The sequence below is a fragment of the Drosophila sulfurigaster genome, chromosome X (genome assembly GCF_023558435.1).
Source record: "Drosophila sulfurigaster albostrigata strain 15112-1811.04 chromosome X, ASM2355843v2, whole genome shotgun sequence".
NCBI classification, from domain to species: domain Eukaryota; kingdom Metazoa; phylum Arthropoda; class Insecta; order Diptera; family Drosophilidae; genus Drosophila; species Drosophila sulfurigaster.
In genome coordinates this window covers 6,066,967-6,080,506 of record NC_084885.1, presented here as the reverse complement: position 1 = coordinate 6,080,506, position 13,540 = coordinate 6,066,967, and the positions used below count along the sequence as shown (strand labels likewise).

General features: G+C 38.1%; 1 protein-coding gene across 1 annotated transcript in view; it reads right to left on the bottom strand.

Moving 5' to 3' along the window:
- Nucleotides 1–13,540, bottom strand: part of LOC133848725 (sex peptide receptor) — a 61,855-nt gene that overhangs the window by 26,638 nt on the left and 21,677 nt on the right. Inside the window, exon 2 of the mRNA XM_062284387.1 lies at nt 12,877–12,917. The gene's annotated coding sequence lies outside the window, so the exon portion shown is untranslated. The remainder of the gene's footprint in view (nt 1–12,876; nt 12,918–13,540) is intronic.

Sequence of the window (13,540 nt, the reverse complement as noted above, 5' to 3'; positions counted from 1 at the left end):
ATTGGTTTCAATTTCCTGACTGTGGATTTTGTAACATTGCTTAAAACTAACATTGGACATTGCACAATTACCCGCGGTTTGCCGTCCTCAAGTTTGTCAACTACAAACACAAGTATTTGCACAGAGGGCAGTTTCATTTGCCCGTTAGTGATGGAAGTGTGAGAGCAAGAAGTTTAAGTGAAAGCACGAGAGACTCGAAATTTCGCTTTACTTTGTGAAGAAAGTATGCTTAAAATATGAAACATTTTGAAAGATAAATTTAGATATGCAAATTAGAAAATAATTATGTTATTTGGGAGAAAAAATATTAATATATTCACTTAGTGCTTAGTCGATTTAAAACTACGAATAACATAAATATGAATTCTGATTTTATTGGTAAAATAATTTCTTTTTAAATTTGTATTATTCTTTTGATAAAATATTAAATAAATAAAAAAATTATATTGCACACGACTAAAGATTAATTATCATACTTGAAATACACAAATAAAACTAATATTATTCTGCTTTCATTAGTAGAACAATTTCTCTTCACATGTATATTGTTCTTTACAACGAAATTGGAAACTACATAATGAAATCACTCCGCATATGATTGAAAGATACAAATAAATGAAATATACAAAATATCTCTAATATTATTATTAGTTAACCTAAATATGTTGAATACTTAGTAATACTATTATTCATTTGGCGATTTAACATTACCACAAACTAAATAAGAGAGGTACTTGACACTAAAATAGAAAAAAAAAAAATATTAAAAATTAAAAAAAAGGAAAGACTTTTCTTAAAATTAAAAATATTTTTAGTAATTTGTTACTTATTACTTTAATGTTTGAACACTTTTCTCAAAAAAAAAAAATCTAATTCTATTCAAAATTAAAAAAGAAATTAGTATTCTCAAATCTTAATATCTTTACAGTAAATTTCATATATTACTTTGGCTTCAACACAACTGCAAATTAAATTCTTCTTTCGTTTATAAAAATTCCAAATTTATAAGGATAAAATATCTTTCTAATAATTTACACTTATTGTTTTCGTCGATTTAGCGCTACCATAAACTAAGCAAGCGAGTAACATTGCACATGGGTTAAAGATAAAAATAAATCGGATTGTTTACTTTTGCGCTTTGGCATCGATTTGTTAGCTACACAGAGAAAAAAAGTATGCAAAAATTAATCGGACTAAGGGAACACCTTCAATATGATTTAGTTTAAGCAGCGTATCTATGTGGCCATAAATAACTGTAAAAGCATTTAAAAGAAAACAAAATATAATTTGTGAGTGGCGAAAACATGCACGTATCTATAACATGGACAACCGATGGGTGTGTGTGTGTGTGTGTGGGTGTGTTACGGTGTGTATGTGTGTGGTCCATCTCCAATTTGGAAAAAGTTGCCTTGATTGGGGGGACAAATTCCGTCATTGTTTATCGTGTTGATTGCGTGGATAAATACTCGTTGAGCAAGTTGAGGGTTTTTTTTTGTCCCCCGCATTGTTTTTTTGGGGTTTTTCATTTCGCTTTCAAGCTTGTTTTATTTTCGCAAATAGCGGTGTGGAGGGGGGAAGGAAGGTTTAGTGCTGTCGCTTTGTGGTATTTCTTTTGACTTTTGTCTAATTGAATTGCGAGTGCAGCTGGATTGCATCAATGGGCAACCCGAAGCCAAAAAACAGTCATCATATGTATTATCTTCAAATACGCAATGCGTTTCAAATTGTGATCGCAATTGCGAAGGGATTGGCAGACCGAAAGAGATAGAGAGCGAGAGAAAGAGAGAGAGAGAGCAATGGATAAACTACGTGCCGGGGATAAACAACATCAAAATACATACTACACACAATTTATACGATGGGTTGGCAAAGATAAACGATAAACGATAGTAAATACTTGCTTGCTTATAAATAGAAATTCGCTCGACGACAATCAAAGGGGAGGAGGGAAAGAATGTGAGAGAGAGTGAGAGATCAGCTGGTGGCCATTGAAGGCGCTAAGCGATTTACGATCTTGTCAATGAAATATGCGCTGGCGAAAGTACATAATTGAATTTAATTAGTTTATGCTTCGTGCGCCAGCTTCCAATTAGTCTTCCTTCTCAGACGCCTCCCCACGTCCCCGTCCCCGTTTTTCTTAGCTATCTTCTCCGCTCTATACTACGGCCAACTTTTGATTGACATTGTGTGAGAGACAAGGAGATCTGGCAACTGGCAGCGCCTCTGGTTAAATTTTTTTTTTGCGACCTGCATTGTGTTTTGTCGTTTTGGCCACAGACAATAGCTTAAAGTTTTATGACAATTGTATTTAATTATGCGCCGTCTTCAGTCAGCGGCAGCAGCCTCATCATGTTAGCAGCTCTAATCCCAGCAGGAAAATGAGAGAGAGAGAGACGACAAGGAGAAGCTCCTTTGTGGCCAGCCATAAGCACTTCCCTCAATTATGCACATTTGACAGGATTTCTCCACTGCTCTTAATGGACTCGAAATTGTTTTGTGCGAAATTATGAAAACAAAAACGAAAATGAAAATGTAAAAAAAACCCCCAAAAGAATATTAAAAACCAAAAACAATTATAATGAAAACTTGAAGAATTTATCCATCAGAAATCATCAAAAAAATATATGTATATATATATTAAAACGGAAATTAAGAAAAGCAAACAAAAGCATGAAAAGAACTGTTTTGCCACACTTGTGGGGGGAGCCATATTAAATGGTTCCCATGACAAGTGAACAAATGAATGAATGGAATATATGGAATATAGTTTGAAAATGGAAAGAAGAACTGCAATAGAATTGAGAGAGCTGTGACCAGAGACTGTGTCAAGGGTGCTCTCTAATTAAGCCGAATGTAAACATGAAAAAGATGTTAAGATGTCAGTCGAGCAATGAACTAAACACCAAGACAAGACGAAAAGATGATTCGCGTTTGATTCGGGTAGACACTGAGCTCCTGTCAATATGGAGATGGATGCAGAGCGAGTCCCACTTGAATGATGTTTATGGCGCGTTCATAAATACCTGGGCAAGAAGAAAAGCGCCGAGGTAAATGGTAATGGAAATGAAAATGAAAACGCAGAGCGCAAAGCGCCAAACGAAAACGAAAATAATAATAATAATAATAATAATAATAATCCAAAAACAGTTCAGCAGACACATCAAGCAAAAGGCACGGCCCAAAAAGCTGAAGGCACGTCAATGCCATGAGGATGCCAATGATGTCGACGGATGTCGAAGCTGATGTTTCTGTTTCTGTTTCTGCTGCTATTTCTGGTTGTCGTTTCTTTGAGAGAGAATGAATGAATGAGACGGAGCTGGAGGTGGAGGTGGTGGCTACTACGCGAATGGTCCGTTGGGGGGCATCGCTTGCTTATTGCGTATGAAATCACTTAAGTCTCGGTAAACAGCTCCCAGTGGCAACATAAATATGAACTTGAAACAGCGCCAGTTCGAGTCGAATCGAGTCGAGTCGACCTAATAATAATAAGCCTTGGCTATGCGGTCTTTTTAGGCCAGGCTTTCATAATGGAGTCGAGATGCTGGCTGGAGTTGGCAATGGGAAATGGCAGATGGAGCAAACCAGATACGACTCTAGATGAATGGCACATGGTAATGGGCTATCGAGGCGGGTAGGGGAGGGGAGGAAAGGGGAGGCATCTGCATTTATTTATAGAGGTGTCAGCTGTGGGTCGCTCACAAAAATAGCAAACAAGTGGCCAGTCGCCAGCTGCCAGTTGCCAGTTGCCACTTGCCAGTTGCCCAACAGTCGCCTGTTGTCTGTTGTCTGTTGCCAATTGCCAGTTAGTCGCCAGCTGGACGACAATAGACGCCACCGCAGGGAGCCAGATAACAACAATTTTCCCAACTTCGGGGCAGACTCGTTACATTGACTGCCACCAGCAAACAACAACAAACAGAAACTTTTCTAAACAAGGCCTTGACGCATGCAGATGCATTAAAGAGTTAAGCTAACGAAATTGATAATTTCAGTGACATAAAATAGTCTCAGTGCTAAAATAGTCTCAGTGCTATTTTATGTTTATTCGAAACAAGCCAAATAGATACAGCCTTTTATGACATGTAATTTAACTAAAGTAATGTTAAAGAGCCATTTTCAACATTTAATTCAATTACTAAAAGTCTTAACTAGTTTACTTTGCTCAAAATTTCAACTTTTACTATTTTAATTCCGTGTTCAAATTGGGTATGTAAAATAAGTTGCAGGCTAAGCAAACTCATAACTCTTATAAGTTTTCTCAAGGGTTCAGAGCAATATGCATAGCATGACAAATTTGCTGGACAAGCAAACTTATAAGAAGCTCAAACACACACTTGTATACCTAAGTGAGGTGTACAACTTTTGTGAAGCTCAGCTGCCTGACCACGCCCACTTATCCAGCCCGACTTCGTTACTACCTTGGTCCGCCGCCTACCCAAGCTCATTCGCATGCATTTGGCAACCATAAACTAAAATTTTTGGCAAGCCAATTTTTCACTCGATCGTTTCTCAAGCAATTATCTGCAATACGGTGACATGATGCACAGCTCTTGAGCAACTGTTGATCAAAAGTTCACTAAGCAAGCTCAAACATTTTTGTGTAGCTCTTGCGCTTGACCACACCCGCTTAGCACCTCCGCCTTCACAATTATCTCGGTCCGCTGCCTAGTCAAACAGCTTATCAAGCCTTTGGTTCAAATTTAGACAAATTTTTGGCAATGTCATTTTTAGTTTTTAATCACCAGCAGCGAATTTCGGCAACGAGCTGCAATTATGCACAACTGTTGGGTAACTGTTGATTAATTGCATATCTAAGCAAGCTTAACAATTTTTTTTCGAAGCTCTATTGCTTGACCACGCATATTTAATAGGTCCGCCTTCACAATTATCTCGGTCCGCCGCCTAGTTAAACACACACTCAGCATTTGGCATGCTTACGACCAAATTTTTGGCATTGACTTTCTCAGTCACATAATTAAATCAACTACTAGCGACTAGCTACGTCATTACATCACAATGTCTTTCATTTCTCGACAACTGTTAGTAAAAGTCACAATAGTTTAGCAACTGATGAACAAAGGTACCTTAAGTTCTACCTAAGCAATCTTTATGAAGCTCTTCTGCCTAACCACGCCCACTAAGCAGGTTCGCCTTCACTATTATCTTGGTCCGCCGCCTAGTCAAGTACATTTTGAAGCCTTTGGTTCACCTTAAGACAAATTTTTGGCAATGACTTTTTCAGTCACATACTCAAATTAACTATTAGCTGCTTCTCTGCCTATGTAAGGTAAGGGGTTGCTGTACTGCTGCACAACTGTTTAACAATAGTTGTAACAGTTGATTAGAATCCCCTGCATTACTTCCCAAGCAATCTTAGTGAGGCTCGCTTCCCTGACCACGCCCATGTGGCACCTTCGCCTACGCAATTATCTTGGCCCGCCGCCTAATCAAAGACATACACAGCATCTGACATGAATACTCCAACATTTTTGGCAATGACTTTTTCAACTACACACTTCAATTACCTACTAGCTACCAACTTTTGATCATCTGTTACCTTAAGTAAGCTGGTCAAACTTTTGAAGCTCGCTTGCCTGACCACGTCTACTTAGCAGGTCCGCACTCACTATTTTCTCGGTCCCCTGCATAGTCAAGCACATTCAAATGAATTTGACACGCATTCACATAAATATTTGGCATTCGTTTTTTTACAGTTTTACCAATTCCCAAATAATTACTATATTTTGGAATGTGTTGCTGTTAATGTTTGCATATGAAAATCTTATTTGCGGGTGAAACTGTATTTTGATACTCATTTATTTTTGATATATTACTCAAAACTTGAGATTCTTTTAATTTGCTTTGAATTTATTTTATAAATTGAAAAAGTTTAAAATCTACTATTAGTATACGTAACATACATTACGTATACGCATTTGTCTCATGAACAATAGATAACAAAGAATGGGTCAATTATATATAAATGGCTTACTTCAGCTAAAGTATTTATTTATTTATAAATAATATAATAATAATATAAATGAAATATATATTTAATGTATTATATAATGTAATAATATGTTATAAACATAAAGAAGTGCAATTAAGGTGCCGCAAGAGATATTCGCGTAGATCGCCAGGCGATTTGTCTAATTATGCGCAAAGCAGTGAAATAAATTAATAGAATTCAAGTGAAATGCGATAAATTGAAATCTGTGCCATAAATCTTGTTCCAGTGAATTTACTCTTCTTGTTTTCGCTTGAATTTCGTTGCCATGATTTACTAAAAGCAGCAGCAGCAGCAGCAACAGATCATTAGTCAATCATTTTGACTGCTGATCTATCGAGATAGCCACATCGATTATGCGTCATGCATTTGTCTAGGCGTTGTCTGTTCATAATGAGCTAATTGTATGCCACTCATAGACTGACACGCCCGCCCGCCCCGCCGCATGGACCTTGGCATTTGATGGCGAAAACCTAATGAGCAGCCAGGCCCTTGATGCTGATGCTGATGATGATGATGATGATGATTCCCTTCGATCTGCCCCCGAAATCAATCGAAGTAAATCAATTGTGGCATTTGGCAGCAATGTCGCACTTCTCCTCTTGCTCCTCCCGCTCATCCTTTTGCTTCTCTGCACTCTCCGTTGTCATGTCTCCTGAGGTCGTCGAACGTTTTCGGCGAGGCAACAACTCGACTGCGTGTGTGCGTATTTCTGCTAATCGTAACGAATTCTGTTGACTGATGCGCATATATATGTACATATAGTATATACAACAAGGATTCCACTTCATTGAAGCGTCGCTCAGTGTTGCCACACTGTCGCCAAGTGGGCATAATTACATGTTTCACTCTCTCACTCTCACTCTCTCTCTGGGTCTATGAACCGTTAATTTCCATTGAAATACCATGTGCCCTGCCCTCCTTCATGCCTTACTTCAACACTTGTTATTGCTGTGCGTGTTGCATTTAAACAAGCGCAGCCTTTGCCTTTGACTTCAGACTTGAGGAACTTAAAGTGGCCAAGCGCGTTCAATAGATTTGCATGTGGTAATGGCAAAAGTGCGAGTGCAGCAAAAACAAGTAAAGTAAGTAAACTTTTACATAATCGACTTATGAAACACCCTGTTAAATTAAAGAGACTCTTTGATTAGAGCAGCGTTAAGTTTATCTTTTGTACTTTCCAGTCAACTAAATTATTTATATTTGTTATAAATGTGGCTACATTTGGCATAACAAACGTCACCGTATTTTAATATAAAATGACCTTCACTTTGTTGTATGGTTACACTTGATCTTAATTCTTTTTTTTTTGTCTGAACGGTGGGTGAAGTTAAATGAGCAGCGCATAACGAAAATATAAGTTCATTTTAAATATTTAAAACTATATCGATGTTGACAAGCAAATAATATTTGTTAGAGGGTATTCTGCTGGCTGTCACGCCCTTCACACTCGTTGTTATGGTTGCTGCTGCTGCTGCGTCGCGCTGACTGCTGTTGACAGGCTCTCAACGTCGGACGCACACACAAAAGCCACACAAACTTGGCACCCATTAAATTGAGTTTTATATAGAGACGACTGGCAGACCGGGTAACGGTTATTGAATTAAATGTCTGTCTCATTCCCACTCTCAAGCTGTCTCTGTCTGTCTGTCTGCTCCTCTTTGCCTTTGCCTGCCTTGGATGTTAGTTACTCTACAGCAATTAAATAAGTAATTGACAATTTTTCAATGTACTTGCAATGCTATTTGTAAGCAACTCTTATGCAATCACTGCAGTGTCTCCTCGCATGTCCTTTAAGCATGTCCACATCCGTTTTCACTCGGTCTCTTTTTTTCTTTGCTAAAAGTTCGTTGACCAAACGTGGCAAGGACATGGCTATTTTTGGTTCAACATTCGATGGCATTTTCGTCTCGAGAGCAATTTAATTAACCGCTTAAAAGCAGCGCAAAACATGCTGATATCATGGCAGCAAGCAGAAAGCAGGAGCTGGACTCATCAGCAATGTGTCTGCGTTTGCATCGCAATTAATTCGACCAACTTCGCTTCAATTGACAGTTCAATGGCATTCGATTACATTTATCTAAACTCAGAGGTGTTCTCACACACTTAATGATGATTAAAATAGGATTGGGATTGCGATGGGTGCAAGAGTTCATTGATCATTCGTTTTTAATGTTGCCTTTAATCAAATCGTTAAACAATTTTACTAGCCATTTCAAACGCATGAGTATGATTGACTTAATTTCAGCATTAAATAATTGCCATTGCCATAGGCATTCTAATTCTTATTTTTCCAACAATTCCAGCCATTAACACACGCTGTGAGATTCTACTTGGGCAATAAACAAATGTTTTTTGTTTTCACACGTCTCGTTTTTTTTTTTTCTTTCCTATTTTGCCATATAACATACATATATATCAAAGAAGAGCAGCAGCAAAATATTACGCATACGCAACGTGTGGCGTAGTAAATGGCTAAAAAAAATACTTCAAATGCGATTTGTAGTATATTAAAAAGCACTAAAGCCACCAGTTGGTATAAATAAATTTATTGACGATTATAGTATACGATGCTTGCTATGAGCAGATTTCGCTTGAGGAATCTCCAACAGCAAAACAACAACAACAACAACAACAGGAACAACAACAATGACTGCTCCTATGAGATTTTCATTGGGGACCGCTTTTTAAAGGGTCTGCTGGACTTTAGTGGATAACATTTTTGCCATACTCTTACTGCTGGGGCATAACAGCTAACATAATTCGATTGGGAAATTACTGCGAAGTTGTTGTGGTGAATCGTGAAAAGTTGTGCTACAAATTTAATTATGCTGTAACTATATTATTATTGGGCAGCTGCAAGTGAAAGCTACTCATATTCTTAGAATACTAAGCTTCCACTTGAACTGCATTAATTACATTACTTTAAAGTTTATTCTATATTTAAGTATTACTTAGAAAATGAAAAACAAGTTGTAATATTATTATTATTAACTGCTTAAGCTATATCAGCAGTAATCTTCATCAAGAAGATTATAAGTAATTAATAGTTTTATTAGTAATTTAAATTTATTAAATTTCAAGCTTAGTAATATTGTTCTCAGCAACCTTAAATAGCAATAAATTATTATAATTATTATGTTATTGCAATAAGTCAGGGTGACTAAGGTCTTCAGGCTGTCTATAAAATTCATTAGTTTAAAGTAGTTTGTTTTTGGCAAAAAGTATAAAATTATGACTCTAAGGATGGAATTTTTAATTTCCCAATAAAGTGAGGTATGGATAATAATTTTTGAAGTAAAATTATTTGTTGATTACTATATATTTCTCATTATTTTCTATTATATTGTACATTATACAAATATTGCAAAGTTTTAAGCAACATTTTTTTCTTTAGCTCAGATTCATTTCATTAACTATAGTAACAAGAATCAACTGTTGTAAGGATATACGATGGTCTGTCATACATAACGCCGTTTAATATTATTGTTGCTGTTTCTACTTAAGAGTTGCTGCGGTTGAAGCCAAAGCGACCAATTTTCATATGCAAGCTGTACACTAAAGATAGCAAGCGAGCAAACGAGCAGCCCCTTCCACGCCACGCACCACCCGCTGGCCAGGGGGGTGAGGGGTGAGGGGTAAGGGTGTGAAATTGTTTGGCAAAACAGCGGGGGGCGAGTCGCGCTGTGGGACAGAGTGTGGCAAGGGAGAGGGGAAAGAGAAAGGGGTGCTGACATAGCTGAGGGCAAAAAACAATAACGCAATATTGCACGAGGCTGGACAGGCATTGTCATCTTTTGATGGTTCCCCAGTTGCTGCGACTGTGTGTGTGTGTGTGTGTGTGTGTACGGATGTGTGTGTGCGGATGTGTGTGTGTATGTTTAGTGAGATTTGGCTTAATTAAATTCCGGCATAAAAGGATTCCTTGGTTAGCTGTGCGTGTGTGCGCCTTTTTATGCCTTTTGACAAAAGTCTTAACGGCTTATTTGTTGCGACACACACAAACGGAGACTACAAACATACATACAGGTACACACACACACACATACACACACATATATCAGTACACACACAAAGCGACACAGAGGCCTTTGATAGCGCGCATAGATTTTAATTACAACTATAAATCATAGCGAAGCTCGCCAAAACCCCTTCGACTCTCTATAATAACACACTCACACACATATTGTACACACATATGTGTATGCAAGTGTGTGTGTGCGTGTGTGAGTGTAATCTGGCAACATTATGGAACAGCAAAAACCATTAAAGAACTTAAAAACATACGTAAAATATTCACATTTTGCAATGCTGATTACGCTCGCTCTTTTTCAGTCTCATTGTTTTTGGCCATTGTGTGAGCCACGTAATCAGTTGGCCAACGTGGCCGACCAAATAGTTTATATAGTCGAATGTGGCGCGCATAAAAGTTGCCGTTGCATTACCCAACACAAAAGTTATAAACCGTCGAGTCGAGTCGAGTCGAGTCGGAAAAACGCAATTTGCACTTGCAACGAAGTGAAGCCAAGGCAAAGAAAAGCAAGGCAAGGCAACCACCATGCAGCAGACTGCACCACCATAGAAACCACTGATTTGAGGGCAGATTTTATGTTGGCTCACTGCTTGGCTCACAGCTTAATGCTCGGGTTCAGTTCAGTGCATTGTCTGCTCGCATTGTGGTCGAAACTATGATAATTGTGCCACCAGAAGGAGGAGGACGAGGAAGAGAAGGAGAAGGCAAAGCCACACACAAATTGGGAGTGCAACATAATTTATAGCAAATAAACTAATCATAAAACATTCTTGCTTGCTGACTTTAAAAATTCGAGAATAAATTCTTATTGAAAATAGCAAATAAATCATTGGAATAAACTGTTGAAAGTGAAAGCGAAATAAATGCAATTTATCTTTAAATTTAACTATGCTCTCCGATAACATTGTTACATCTTTTTTTTTATAGAGTAGCGCATCTGCTGTAATCTTTCAGTTTATCTGGCATCAGACTCCGCAGCTCAATTTTATTCGCAGCTCTTAAATTTTGATGCTGTTTTTTGTCCCATCCTCTCTCTCCCGCATTGTGTTTAACTTTAACGAGTGAATTTAGATTTTATAGCTTTTCGCTTCTTTTTGTCGGCAGTTAAGATTCCATTTGGCAAAACTCAGTGTCTCATCAGAATAACTCGCTCAACTTGATGTGCTGGCCATCAGTCATGAAAACTTTATAATTATCATTTATGCTGTGTCACCTCAAAGAATTGACTTGCCAACTTTTGCATTCCCCCGCGAGTCGTTAAAGAACTTACTCAAAGACTCGAGAATATTACCCCAAACTGAAAGGTAAAAGTATTTTGTGTAGTTGCTGCTTACTTAGTTAATTACTGACTTAATTAGTTAGTTAGTTTCTAAGGCTGCCAAAATCTCATCCAGACTCTTGGCGCGTGTGCCACATAAACTTGTTGTTCGACGACTCTTATTGTCAACCAGCATCCATTGTTGTCGCTCAGTTGTTGTTGTTGTTGCTGCTCTTTATTATTTGTGATTTCAGCATTTGCCACTTGTTTGTTAAGCATTTTAAAATCGAAAAGCAGCGCTCGTCAACGCAGTCAGCGGAGTCAGGGGCAACAGCAAAAGAAAGGTCATGCCGTTCATTGTCCAGCGTTGTCATTGTTGTTGCTGATGTTGTTGATGTTGTTGCTACTGCTGCCACACCCTCAGATGTTGTTGCTCTGGCCAGCCTCCTTTCAAAAATAAACGCCCACATCTGTCGCTGGTTGTGAGAGACAAGCCAAGTGGCATTCAAAATGCCAATCAAGATACGAGCACACAATTTACGATTGGCCAGCAACAGCAGCCAGAGCAACAGCAACAGTCACAGTCACAACAACAGCAGCAACAACAACGGCAACGACAACGACAACAAAAATCAACAAACAACAACTTTGAGTGCAGCTTAAGATTGTTAATTTTGTGCCTTCGTTTTGCTTTCTAATAAGTATTTTGTCGCCCCAGCTACGCCACACACTGTTGCAATTGAATGTGCAAATACCCTGCAGATACCACGTAGAAACAGGGTATGCAAATGAACTGCTTAATCTATGCTCAAGCTATGCAACTTTTAGCTTTGGTTTAATAGCATCTGGCAGAAACTAAAGTAATAAAACTATTACAATTGTTTTACTATACTCTAAAAATCAAAAAGATCAGACCGAGAAACTATTAGCTAAAGATAATTACAATAGTAGGCATTAATTATAACAGTAGAGGATGCTACCATCTGTTGCTTAGCGTTTCAAAGCACTTTTGCTTTAAAAAGCAGTAAGCACAACTGAAACTGCCAAAACCGTTTTAAATACTATTATTATACTCAAAAAATCATAAACTTAAGCGCAAGCAAATAACAACTATTCACTTACAAAATAGTTAGTGATAATTATGTTATAATAGCAGGAAATCTGCGCGTGGACTGGCGCCATCTATTGGTCGTTGCTTTGCCAGGGTATCTCGTTAGTTAGAAGCAAAGGCTTTGTTTGCCGTTTGTCATATTTTATTTAACTGAATTTCTTATCCAAAGAACGCCACCCAATATTGACATGCTCACAAGTGCTGGTAGGGTAATGAATATTACATTGAAATGGCAGCAAATTTTGCGTTTTACGACCCAACTTTTAGCACACGGAGCACAGCACACAAAAAGGATGTGCAGACACTCGAGGACACTCGGCTCACAGCTCTCCAGTTGAGGAGATTTTTGATGTAAATTTAACTTTTAACAATGTACAACTGAATTGGCCATAATTCAATTTAGATTCGAACCAAGAGACCTCGAGGCAATTAAATCAAACTTTTTGAGTTTGTTTTGCGACACTCACATTCACTCACTGCGCTCCAGCGTCCTTGGCCCCAGCAGATTCTGCAAAAGACAAAACAAAACAAAGCATGAGCAAATTAGTAATTTTCAATGTTGTTTCTGTGTTTATTGCACATTTTTGTGACACTGCTTCTACACCTAATCAAGCATGCGTTTTCTCTTTTTTTTTACTACCAATTTAGTCGTTCGTTTATCGCGCATTCGCCCCGTTGGCCAGTTGGTCATGTCGCTGATGTCTGCTGCTGGCTGATAAGATGGGCAACATTTATTCAAATCGAACACACACACACACACACACGCACATAACTCAACTTTGACCCAAAGGGTCAGCTGCTAAACATTTAATTTTTGCTCTTTACAAAGATGTTTTTTTTTCGTTGTTCGTTTTCCTTTCTTTTTTTTTTTGCATAATTTTGTCACTTGCAGGCGACGCGAGCTGACGATGAGTAATGTCCTGCGCACCAAAAGCGAACGAACAGCAGGAGAAGGGCTACCGATTTGTAATTTGTTTTGGGGGCCGTCGCAAAATGTTGGGCGCAAATAAATTTCCAAAGCCGCGGCTCAGTTTCAGCGCTCTCTTGCTCGCTCACACGACTCATTAAATTTTAAGTAAGGTCAACAGTTTTGCAGTTGTTTTTTTTTGTTTTTGTTATTTTTTGGGGAGA